The sequence below is a fragment of the Vicia villosa genome, linkage group LG2 (assembly GCF_029867415.1).
Source record: "Vicia villosa cultivar HV-30 ecotype Madison, WI linkage group LG2, Vvil1.0, whole genome shotgun sequence".
Lineage (NCBI taxonomy): Eukaryota > Viridiplantae > Streptophyta > Magnoliopsida > Fabales > Fabaceae > Vicia > Vicia villosa.
The window spans coordinates 119,721,019-119,733,761 of NC_081181.1; positions in this window are offsets into that span (position 1 = coordinate 119,721,019).

Here is a 12,743-nt window from a genome sequence, read left to right on the forward strand (position 1 = left end):
TGAGTTAATGTTACTTTAAATTTGGGTTTGCAAAAGATCATTCAACACTTTTAGTAGCAAAGAGTAAAGTAATGAAAGTTCTAAGTTAAAGAAAATGTATCAAGATTTGATTTTATCGACCTAAATTTGTATGTCTCCTTATAAATATACGTATATGAACATGGTACCGATCAACATAATTACGTATCGACGCCTATATCATCCGTGTCCGCAATGATATAGTTAGATTTACCGTATTGTTTAACCGACGATTTCTCCATCCTTTAAACAATACAAATAACGTTTTAAAACCGATACTAAGTAAACATCAAACGCTAAATCCATGTCTGCAATTTATAGTTTGATGGATGATAAAGTTAGATCTAGATACAAATATTGATGTCTCAAACACTTATACCAAAGAAAAAGCTTTAATAAACAAACTAAACCATCTATATTGATCATCACTTGTTCATACACATATATTCACAAGAAAAACCTACAAAAGGCTAGGAAGATTACATCTTATCTTGATACAAAAGAGATTTAGCTATCCATGAGAATGGTAGCTTGCTCAAGAAGTAAAGGATGAAGATCAACAAGCATCAAAGGCGATTAATCGACGATCAAAGCTTCCAATCTTCAATTCTTAGTTTGCTACAGTGATTAGGGTTTTTGAGCTCTTAAGAATGTAATGTCTCCCCTCCAAAAATCAGAATTACTCTTTATATAGTAAAACCATTTTCTGTCCAGGGCGCGTCGCGCCCTCCAGCGCGCTTCGCGCCATTACACTAAAGAAATTTAAACCGCCCATGCGCGTGACGCGCGCAACTCTCTGCTTTGAAGCTCCAAAATATCTTGCCCAGGGCGCGACGCGCCCACATCTCCGCGCGACGCGCGCTAACTTCTGCCAGGCACTCTCTTGCAAAGCTCAAAACAAGCTCCAAACTTCCCCAAAATTGGCTAAAACCTACAAAATCATAACTAAAACACATATTAACATAAAATGAAAGCTTAATATTATAAACTATAAATAATTATCTAAAACTTCAGGGAATTGTACGAATATCCGATAAAAACGGTCGAAAGGTGCCATTAATTAAACTAAATATAAACACAATTTGGCACCTAACAACTCTCCCCAACTTAAACTCTTGTTTGTCCTCAAACAAAACAATGATAAATTACCGGGAACACAAAATATCACAAATGAAACAACAAGGTAGAAACAAGAACAATTGAATGGTTCAAATTCCAAAAGTACACAAAGATCAATCCTTACCAGTTTTCATCAAAGTACGATGATAACAATGCTAATCCTATATACAAATTCTATGTCAGAAATTCCACAAAGCAAAAGAAATTCAAGAATGAATCACACCTACGTATTTCTCAACTGAGAGAACAAAAATGGAGGATCCTAACACTCACCAGACAATGACGCAAACATACCGAATTAATTATAAACTCATCTAAGCATAAGACATATAAAAAGTGTATAAGCATGAATCACTAAGGACTTTCGGGTTGTAGCTTGGCTTGGTTAACAAGGAAGTGTCATATCTCACGGCCATTGAAACGAAAGTGTCAAAACCTAAGAGAGCATTCAAATTCAATTATCACAGCCTAAACAACCAAGTTCACCACATTCTTCATTACTTGCTCAAGGGTCACAGAATTCTTTTCTTTCTTTCTCTTTTTTTTTTTTTTTATATTATTATTATTATTATATTTTTTTTTCTTTATTATATACATAAATATATATACCCCTTGAGCACTATCTTTTGATTTATCCTCACCAATGTACACCTTTATTTTATTCTCCCCAACTTGTATATTACCAAGACATTACTAAGAATGCTCCCTATTCTAAGGCAAAAAGGAATCAATCCTTATCATATCAAATGACAACAGTTCAAGGTAGAAAGAAAAGAAAGTCATCAAGATTCTATCAAAAATCGGTATAGAGATCTATATACAACATAAGCTTAACCGATAAGAATCTTGGAAAACGGCTCAAAGTGGTTACCAAATACTCACACACTCACCGGGTAGGTTACATTTGGATTGGAAGTTTTTCTCATAGTGCAGAACAAAACGCCTTGATCACTTTCATGCTTAACACAATTTAATAACAATGCAAGATTAATCATAATAAAAACGAGTTAAAACGCACATTGCTGGTATCCAGCACAATTTATATATATACACAGTGGAAAGTCTCCTCACAACTACAGCTAGGCTAAAGTGATTCACAATTGAACTAATTTTATCCACAGAAATTAATGACAACTAATTTGTACAATTAAAAGCATCAGAATCAAAGGTACTTGATAAATAAAACGATAAAGGATGTACCTTGCGCGTACAGTTTTCAACTTATATCATCACCACTCAAATTGTGTTGCATCATCCAAATTCATCGTGGCAATAAAAATTTGTGTTCCAGCTAATTAATCATCAGGACAACTTATCAAACCATTATTTCTAAAATATAAACACTAAACTAAAATAAACTACTTAAAAATAAATAAATGCAAAAATAAAATAAACTGAACTTATATAAAATAAAAACCACACCAAACGGTGTTAATTATCCAAAGGCGTAAACTTAGCCTTTCAAAGTACCTCATCCACCAGGATGGAACAAAATTAAAAACAAAGACAACTAAAAACTATTCTAACATAAAACTAAAAACAATAAAACATAAAGCAATAATAAAAAATAAAGTCTACTCCTCATCGGAAGTCTCCGGATCATCCTGCTCCATCCCCTCCTCAGGATCTGGCCTGCCCTCAGGCCATGAAGCATAGGCAGATAAATCATCCCTGGAACCAACAGGCTGCTGCAGAGAAAGCTGCCGGATAGAATCCTGCAAAAACATAAACGCTCTCTGATGCGCCATATGCATCTGATAGTTCCAATCACTTGCATCACCATACTGTGGACCAGCAGGCGGTGCAGCAGCAACCGGAACAGCTTGAGAAGCATCGGGAAGGTCAGATGCACCAGCAGCAACACCAAAAGGACGACCTCCAGGCAAACAGTACCTGTTAGCAAAAATATCATCTATAACACCATCCATGGGAATCCTACCACCAGGTGGAAACCGGACATCAGCCTTCCTGCACAAACCCATTATTAAACCGGGAAAAATCAACCTACATTTCACCCCATCTCCATGAAGAGTCCCATTCAGGGCGACTCTTTTCAGCTCATTCGCCACAATCCTGGACACATCAATATTATCACCATTCAGAATACCCTGAACCAAACCTACCGTATCAATGGTGAGGGAAGAAGTGTGACTCTGTGGCCTAATGTTGTAAAGGACCACCGAAGTCACCAACTGAGCCTCCTCCGTCAACTGACTACGAGTAAAAGTCTTTGGCAGCCCAGCTTTAGTCAGAGTATAGGTGAAACCAGTCCTGCAAATCCTCTCCCTAATACTCTCCACGTTCCAGTTCCCTCTATTCAACCTGGGATGGTACTGGCATTCTTCTACCAAAGCAAGAGGGTTATCCAGAAAATCAAAAATAGCCTCTTTGCTAAAATCAATGGCCTTACCTCTCACCCATGTTTTAAACGGGTAAGCTTCAGTACCTGACCAACCGCTCGGAGGCAAGGCGTTTGCGTAGAATTCTCTGACAATCTCCACCTGATAGAATTTTGGTGGAGCGAACAACTTGTCCCAGCATGTTTCAGACAAAGCAGTCCACGCCCTTTGGAAAAGGCCGTGGTCAATAGGAACCACAGTTCGTTCACTCCACACAACGCGGCTTTCAAGCTCATGGTACCTCGCCTCTTGCTCCGGACCTAGAAACTTCGTCCGATCAAATCTGCCAGCTTGTGAGGAAGATCCCTCACCAGAACCAGTCTTCTTTCTCTTTAAAAAGGGTGCCATTCCTTTGATGATTGATGACAGTGGAGTGACGAAATTAGTGAGGAAATGCAACAAGTGTGTGTTGTGTTTCTTTCTTTTCTTGGAACAAAGAGGAGAAAGGGTGGAATGGAGGCAAAGACCTCCAAAACCCTAGCTAACACACTCTGCCCATGAAACCGGGTCGGGCCCAGCATGGGTGGGCCCAAATCAAAATTATTTTTTTTTTCAAAAATATGTACAGCGCGCGACGCGCGCAGACTCGGCGCGACGCGCCCTCATCTCTGCCTGGAAGGGGTCCTTGAGTTCACATAGCGCGCGACGCGCGCATATGGGTGCGACGCGCGCTACACCAGAAACAGCAGAAAAACTGCATTGTTTCAGCACGCCCAAAAATACCGGTAGATCGTTTCTGGCTCGACGACAACTCAAAAATCCCACCTGCAAAAATAACACAAATACAAGTGAATATATACAACTTGGGGTGCCTCCCAAGAGCGCTTTGTTTAACGTCGGTCAGCTCGACGGTCAAAGGCAATCAAGGATCGCCAAACGATAAAACGCAAGTTTCACGATTAAAATCGCTTCCTCGATACACCTTCAACCTCTGACCATTTACTACCCACTCTTGGTTTGATTTTTGGTCCTCTATCACAATAGCCCCTTGGCTTCTCACTTCTTTGACCAAAAACGGTCCGGACCATTTAGACTTCAACTTTCCCGGAAAAAGTCTTAACCGGGAATTGAAGAGTAAAACTAATTGCCCTACCTTAAAGTCCTTCATTCTAACCTTACTATCATGATAGAATTTGGTCTTTTCCTTGTAAATCGAATTGGACTTATAGGCATGCAATCTCATCTCTTCCAACTCATTAAGTTGGATTTTTCTTCTCTCTCCACACAACTTGTGGTCAAAATTCAAAAGCTTCAAGGCCCAATATGCCTTATGTTCTAGTTCTACGGGAAGGTGGCAACTTTTACCATACACCATTTGGAATGGTGTAAGACCGATCGGTGCTTTGAAAGCTGTCCGATACGCCCACAAGGTTTCATCTAACTTCATTGACCAATCCTTCCTAGAACTAGACACAGTTTTCTCAAGAATTCTCTTAATCTCTCGATTGGTCCTCTCAACTTGCCCATTAGTTTGTGGATGATATGGAGTGGCTACCTTGTGCTTGACTCCATATTGCTCCAACACTTTTTCAAGCGGAGCATTACAAAAATGAGATCCACCATCACTAATTATCACTCTTGGCGAGCCAAACCGCGAAAATATATTTTTCTTCAAAAACTTTATCACGGTCTTACCATGCGCTTTGGGTGAAGCAATCGCTTCCACCCACTTAGACACGTAATCAACAGCTACCAAGATGTATTCATTTGACATTGAGGAAGGGAATGGTCCAACAAAATCAATACCCCAACAATCAAATACTTCTACTTCTACAATACTTTGGAGGGGCATTTCCTCTCTTTTTCCTATTCCACCAGTTCGTTGACAACTGTCGCATGAGGCAACATGGTGGTAAGCATCTTTGAACAAAGTAGGCCACCAAAATCCCGATTGAAGGACTTTTGTGGCCGTACGCAAACCATTAAAATGACCACCATAAGGCGAATTGTGGCAATGCCACAAAATGCTTTTTGCCTCCTCATCCGCGACACATCTTCTCAAAAGATTGTCACTGCTCAACTTAAACAAGTGAGGATCGTCCCAAACATAAAAATTAGCATCGTTTAAAAACTTTTTTCTTTGATTCCAAGTTAGATCCTCCGGTATCCAGCCAGATGCTTTGTGATTAGCCATATCTGCGAACCAGGGTCTAACTTCTTGTACCATGTACAGTTTTTCATCTGGGAATTCTTCCCTCACCTCTTTTTCATTGTTTGTCACCTCGGTATTCACTAACCGAGACAAATGATCCGCAATCAAATTTTCTGTACCTTTCTTATCTTTCACTTCAAGATCAAATTCTTGAAGCAAAAGAATCCACCGAATAAGCCTTTGTTTTGAATCAGGCTTGGTAAGAAGATATTTGATTGCGGCATGATCAGTATAACACACAACTTTAGAACCAATGAGGTAAGAGCGAAACTTTTCCAATGCAAATACAATTGCGAGCAATTCTTTTTCGGTAGTGGCATAGTTAACCTGTGCCTCATTTAAAACTTTGCTCGCATAATGTATAGCATGGAATTGTTTGTTCTTCCTTTGGCCTAAAACCGCACCAACCGCATAGTCACTCGCATCGCACATGAGTTCAAACTCAAGCGACCAATTAGGAGCGACAATTATGGGTGTGGTGGTCAAATTTGCTTTAAGTTCTAGGAAAGCTTTTAGACATGATTCATCAAAATTAAATTCCATACCTTTGTTGAGCAAATTACTCAAAGGCTTTGCGACCTTGGAGAAATCCTTGATGAATCTTCTATAGAACCCAGCATGTCCCAAGAAGCTCCTTATGCCTTTCACATTCACCGGAGGGGGAAGCTTTTCAATAACTTCAATTTTTGCCGGATCGACCTCAAGCCCCTTTGAAGAAACCTTGTGGCCAAGAACAATCCCATCCGTCACCATGAAAGTGCATTTCTCCCAGTTGAGAACCAAATTTGTTTCAATGCATCTCTCCATTACCACATCAAGGTTCTTTAAGCACAAGTCAAATGACGACCCGTACACAGAAAAATCATCCATGAACACCTCAATGCTTTTCTCAATCAAATCAGAGAAGATAGCTTGCATGCACCTTTGAAATGTTGCAGGAGCATTACATAGTCCAAATGGCATTCGTCGGTATGCAAAAACGCCAAAAGGACATGTAAAAGCAGTTTTCTCGTGGTCCGCCGGATTCACTGATATTTGATTGTATCCCGAATAACCATCCAAGAAACAATAGAAATTTCTTCCGGCTAACCTCTCTAACATTTGATCCATAAAAGGTAATGGAAAGTGATCTTTTCTTGTTGCTTGGTTCAACCTCCTATAATCAATACACATACGCCACCCGGTCACCGCTCTCGAAGGAATCAACTCGTTCTTCTCATTTCTCACAACTGTCAATCCACCCTTCTTAGGAACCACATGCACCGGGCTCACCCATTCGCTATCGGAGATGGGATAAATCATACCCGCCTCTAATAACTTCACAACCTCTTTTCTAACAACTTCTTTCATGGTTGGATTCAATCGCCTTTGAGGTTGTGCCACGGGCCGAAAATCATCTTCTAACATAATCTTATGCATACAATAGGCCGGACTAATACCCTTCAAGTCGGATAAAACCCATCCTATTGCTTCTTGATTCTTTGTCAACACTTCCTTCAATCGATGCTCTTCCTTGTTAGACAAACCACTATTAATGATAACCGGCTTAGTAGAATTGTCACCGAGAAACACGTATTTCAAGTGAGACGGTAACACATTCAACTCCACCTTTTGCTCTTCAACTTTAGGTTCATCCTTCAACTCTTCAATTTGAGTTTCAAATGGATTCATCTCCTCACAAGCCTCTAAATTTCTCAAGCAATCTTCAATTTCCTTCTCTTGATCTTTGGTGAGAACTTCGAGAGCTTCCATTAAAGTCTTCTCAAGAGGATTTGACAAGTGCATTTGATTCTCCACTTTCATAATAGCTCTGTCGGTAGCATCGATTCTAAAACAATCATCCTCATCATTAGGATGCTTGATGGCTTCAAAGAGATCAAGACATAATTCTTCATCTTGGTACCTTAATTTCATTAAGCCATCATCAATATCTATCATCATTCGGGCCGTCTTCATAAAAGGCCTTCCTAAGATCAATGGAATCTCAGGATCTTCTTCCATGTCTATGACGATAAAATCAACAGGATACCAAAATTTGTCAACCTTGACAAGCAAGTCTTCCGCAACTCCATGAGGATGAGCTGTGGATTTATCTGCTAATGATAACGTCATTCTTGTCGGCTTCAAATCGTTGATTCCTAATCTTCTCACCATAGACAATGGGATCAAATTAATGCTAGAACCGGTATCTACCAGACCTTTGCCTATGTGAACATTTCCAATAGACACCGGTAAGGTTACCCGCCCAGGATCATTTGATTTTATCGGAGTAGTGCGTTGAATTAACGCATTACAACAAGAGCTCACCGTTACTACCTCCGGATCCAAGAATCTTCTCTTCTTAGTGATGATGTCTTTGATGAATTTTGCATACATCGGCATTTGCTCTAATGCCTCGGAAAAAGGAACATTAATTTGCAACTTGCTAAAAATATCCAAGAACCGAGCATAGTGCTTTGCATCTTCTTTCTTTGACGGACCGGGAGGGTAAGGTAATTTCTTCACTTGTATAGAATCATCCACCTTCTTCTTTCCCTTCTCACTCACACTCAATTTTTTTCTCTCTTTTTCTACAACCTTCTCAAGAGTTTCTTTTTCCACTAATTCTTTCTCTTTCTCATTTTCAACTAAATCACCCTCAACATTTTTTTCTACTTCAATCACCCTATCTTTTTCACTCTCAACAATTTCCTCCTCAACTATTTCTCCTACACCCATATCAATATTTCTACCGCTACGAGTTAGAATTGACTTACAATGCTCACGAGGATTTTCTTGTGTAGTAGCCGGAAAAGGACCTTTGTTTTGATCGGCAAGTTGCTTTGACAATTGCCCGACTTGAGTTTCAAGGTTCTTTATTGCGGCATCCGTACTCTTTTGGCTTGCAATTTGCAATTGCATGAATTGGCTAAGAGTGTCCTCGATTGAAAGCTTTGTTTGTTGAGGTTGTTGATTGTAACCGCCTTGATAAGGATTTTGACGATTCGATGGGCCCGCTTCCGGCCTCCATCCTTGTTGATAACCTTGATTACCTCTTTGTTGGTAACCTTGGTTATTGTTGTAAGGTTGTTGTTGTTGTCTCCCACCATATCCTTGATTAGGATTAGACACATAATTCACCTCTTCACCCGGTGGAGGACAAAAACCTGTTTGATGGTCACCCCTACACAATTCACAACACATCACATGTTGATTTTTAGAAGGGCTCCCATTTATCTCTTTGATTTGTTGAGGGAGTTTTGACATTTGTTGAGTGAGCAATTCTACTTGTTGTGTCAATAACTTGTTTTGAGCAAGTATTGCATCACTAGTATTCAATTCAAGAACTCCCGGTTTTCTTTGCAATGCACTACGGTTGTGTTGCCCTTGATGATCGTTCAAAGCCATTCTATCAATGATAGCAATCGCTTCTGCAGCAGTTTTTGACATCAACGAACCACCCGCGGTAGCATCTAAAAGAGTTTTTGGTTGAGGTTGGAGTCCATTTCTAAAGATATGGATTTGAGACAATTCATCAAACCCATGACCTTTGCACTTTCTAACCATGGACTTGAACCTCTCCCATGCTTCATTGAGAGATTCATTCGACCCTTGAGAGAACACCGCAATAGAAGTTTTCGCTTCCATGAACCTATTGTGAGGAAAGAACCGATCCAAGAACTTCTCTTCTAACTCGTTCCAATTTGTCATGACATTATTAGGTTGATCAAGGTACCATTCCTTAGCTTTTCCAATTAAGGAATGAGGAAAAAGTCTCCTGAACACCTGTTCTTCTTGGTCTTCCGGAGCACCAATTGTTCCGGCGATCTCGTAGAACTTTGTTAGATGAGTAAATGGATCCTCGTGATCTGCCCCTGTGAACGGATTTTGGTATAATAATTGAAGTAACCCCGTCTTCATCTCGGAGTTTCTTCAATTGGCCTGATCACGAGCAAATTGTGCATTGAGTCGAGGGCTATTAACACAAGGCCCTCGAGCTGGAACATTAGGAATCTCTCCTGCCATTTCTCCCTCAACTAAGTTTTCAACCGGAGTTGAAGAAGAAGATGCCTCTTGTTGTTGTCTTCTTTCCCTAGCTAGTTGTCTCCTCCTACGAGTTTTGCTATTCTCTCTACGAGCAGTCCTCTCAATCTCAGGATCAAAAAGGAGTTGATCTGCAGGTACACGTCCTCGCATAAACTGTTATCTGAAAAACTAACCAAGCAAATTAACAAACACAAGGAAAATAAATTTAGAAACAAGATATTAATTATAAGACTCAATTCAAAACAAACTATTGCAATGCTTGCAATATCTAAACAACAATCCCCGGCAACGGCGCCATTTTGTTGAAAGAGTATTGTGGTGTACTTTTCATTATTATCGTATCCACAGGGATTATTGCGATATCACCGCCGTTCTATAGCCTATTTTGTCTTGAGTTAATGTTACTTTAAATTTGGGTTTGCAAAAGATCATTCAACACTTTTAGTAGCAAAGAGTAAAGTAATGAAAGTTCTAAGTTAAAGAAAATGTATCAAGATTTGATTTTATCGACCTAAATTTGTATGTCTCCTTATAAATATACGTATATGAACATGGTACCGATCAACATAATTACGTATCGACGCCTATATCATCCGTGTCCGCAATGATATAGTTAGATTTACCGTATTGTTTAACCGACGATTTCTCCATCCTTTAAACAATACAAATAACGTTTTAAAACCGATACTAAGTAAACATCAAACGCTAAATCCATGTCTGCAATTTATAGTTTGATGGATGATAAAGTTAGATCTAGATACAAATATTGATGTCTCAAACACTTATACCAAAGAAAAAGCTTTAATAAACAAACTAAACCATCTATATTGATCATCACTTGTTCATACACATATATTCACAAGAAAAACCTACAAAAGGCTAGGAAGATTACATCTTATCTTGATACAAAAGAGATTTAGCTATCCATGAGAATGGTAGCTTGCTCAAGAAGTAAAGGATGAAGATCAACAAGCATCAAAGGCGATTAATCGACGATCAAAGCTTCCAATCTTCAATTCTTAGTTTGCTACAGTGATTAGGGTTTTTGAGCTCTTAAGAATGTAATGTCTCCCCTCCAAAAATCAGAATTACTCTTTATATAGTAAAACCATTTTCTGTCCAGGGCGCGTCGCGCCCTCCAGCGCGCTTCGCGCCATTACACTAAAGAAATTTAAACCGCCCATGCGCGTGACGCGCGCAACTCTCTGCTTTGAAGCTCCAAAATATCTTGCCCAGGGCGCGACGCGCCCACATCTCCGCGCGACGCGCGCTAACTTCTGCCAGGCACTCTCTTGCAAAGCTCAAAACAAGCTCCAAACTTCCCCAAAATTGGCTAAAACCTACAAAATCATAACTAAAACACATATTAACATAAAATGAAAGCTTAATATTATAAACTATAAATAATTATCTAAAACTTCAGGGAATTGTACGAATATCCGATAAAAACGGTCGAAAGGTGCCATTAATTAAACTAAATATAAACACAATTTGGCACCTAACATTCACGCACAAATTTCATCAACATTCATATAGAGAACAGTGGCAAGAGAAACCACAATAGGGTCTCTCGATATACACTATATATACCCGAACTGACACAAGACTCGCTCAGGTAAGTGAGTACTTAAATCAAGACCCACATGCCAATCATCTAGAGTATAAGCTTATCATCTCCAAGGATCATGTCTCACTATGCTCACCATACAATATAAAGCAAATATCATCTAACTCAATGTGATTAAGAGAAATTCGAAATGGCTCGGTCGCCTGATTTTCTATGAGTGAGATGATCGAGCACGCACGTGGCGAAGCCTCAGAGTAGTCCTCCACATATATCGAACCAATAAGGCATGCAAAATACTGATTGGTCCATGTTTGAAAATGAAAAAGATGAAATATTAGTAATAGTGTAGCACAAGTATTATGACACTAGTATCAACGAAAATGCAAATAGACCGTTGTTTCTTGTCAATTGTCATGTTTCTCATAAACTACTCTAAACTAGTTTTGAATAGAGGTACACCAAACAAGAAACTCTTTAGTTGTACTCGTGAATCCTCTTCAAGTCAATGTGACGCAGTCGGAAGTCCTAGGATTAACAAATGCTAAACCTAGAATAAAAACAAGGTTGCAAACGTAAAACCCATCATATAAGCTCTGGAGTCCACCAGGAATAAAGAAAACTTTGAATTTTATTATAATGAAAGATAATCCTTATGACCGCGCCAAATGTTTTTAAATACATAAAAAAAGAAACTCTAATGGGCTTAACAAAAATAAAACTTATAATCTAAAACGAAATTAAATCTTTTAATTTAAAACTAAATCAAATCTTTTAATCTAAAACGAAGTCAAATTCTAAATAGAATCAAATTTTAAATAGAATCAAACCTAAATAGAATCAAAACCTAAATAGAATCAAATAAAACAAATAAAATAGAAATTTCTTAAATATTAAAACAAAGAAAATGTTTAAATATTAAAATGCTTTTCACGCACGATTTTTTATCGATACGCGCAACCCTCCTACATTAGTATAACTCACTTTTACAGAAACCGACTCCAAGTTCTCATCTTGATAAAGAGCTTCATCTGGCTCTAGCTTGCTGTAAGTACCAACTGGAAACATCTCCTTACTCAAAAACGTCATCACATCTTCTCCCACATACGAGGCAAATCGTTTGGTAGCTCATTTGCGGTCAACTCCTTGAAATCTTTTAGGACCTCTAACAGTTCTTTTGGAATTGTTGTTTTCTCCTTTACAACACTCATCACCTCTTTAGTTAGTACTAGACATGAAAATTTAGTTTCATTAATAACCTCATCAAGCTCCTTTACACTCTGTGTCATCACCATGAAACTTGACTTTTTTTCATGGATTCTTATAAAAGTGCAAAACAGGAGCCATAACAATTTTATGTGTGCCCCATGTAAACATCATCACGTTATCCCTTCCTCGTTAAACATGAGAAACATCCATATCAAGATTTCCATCTTTTACATCATTGATTTGCAAATGTTCCACA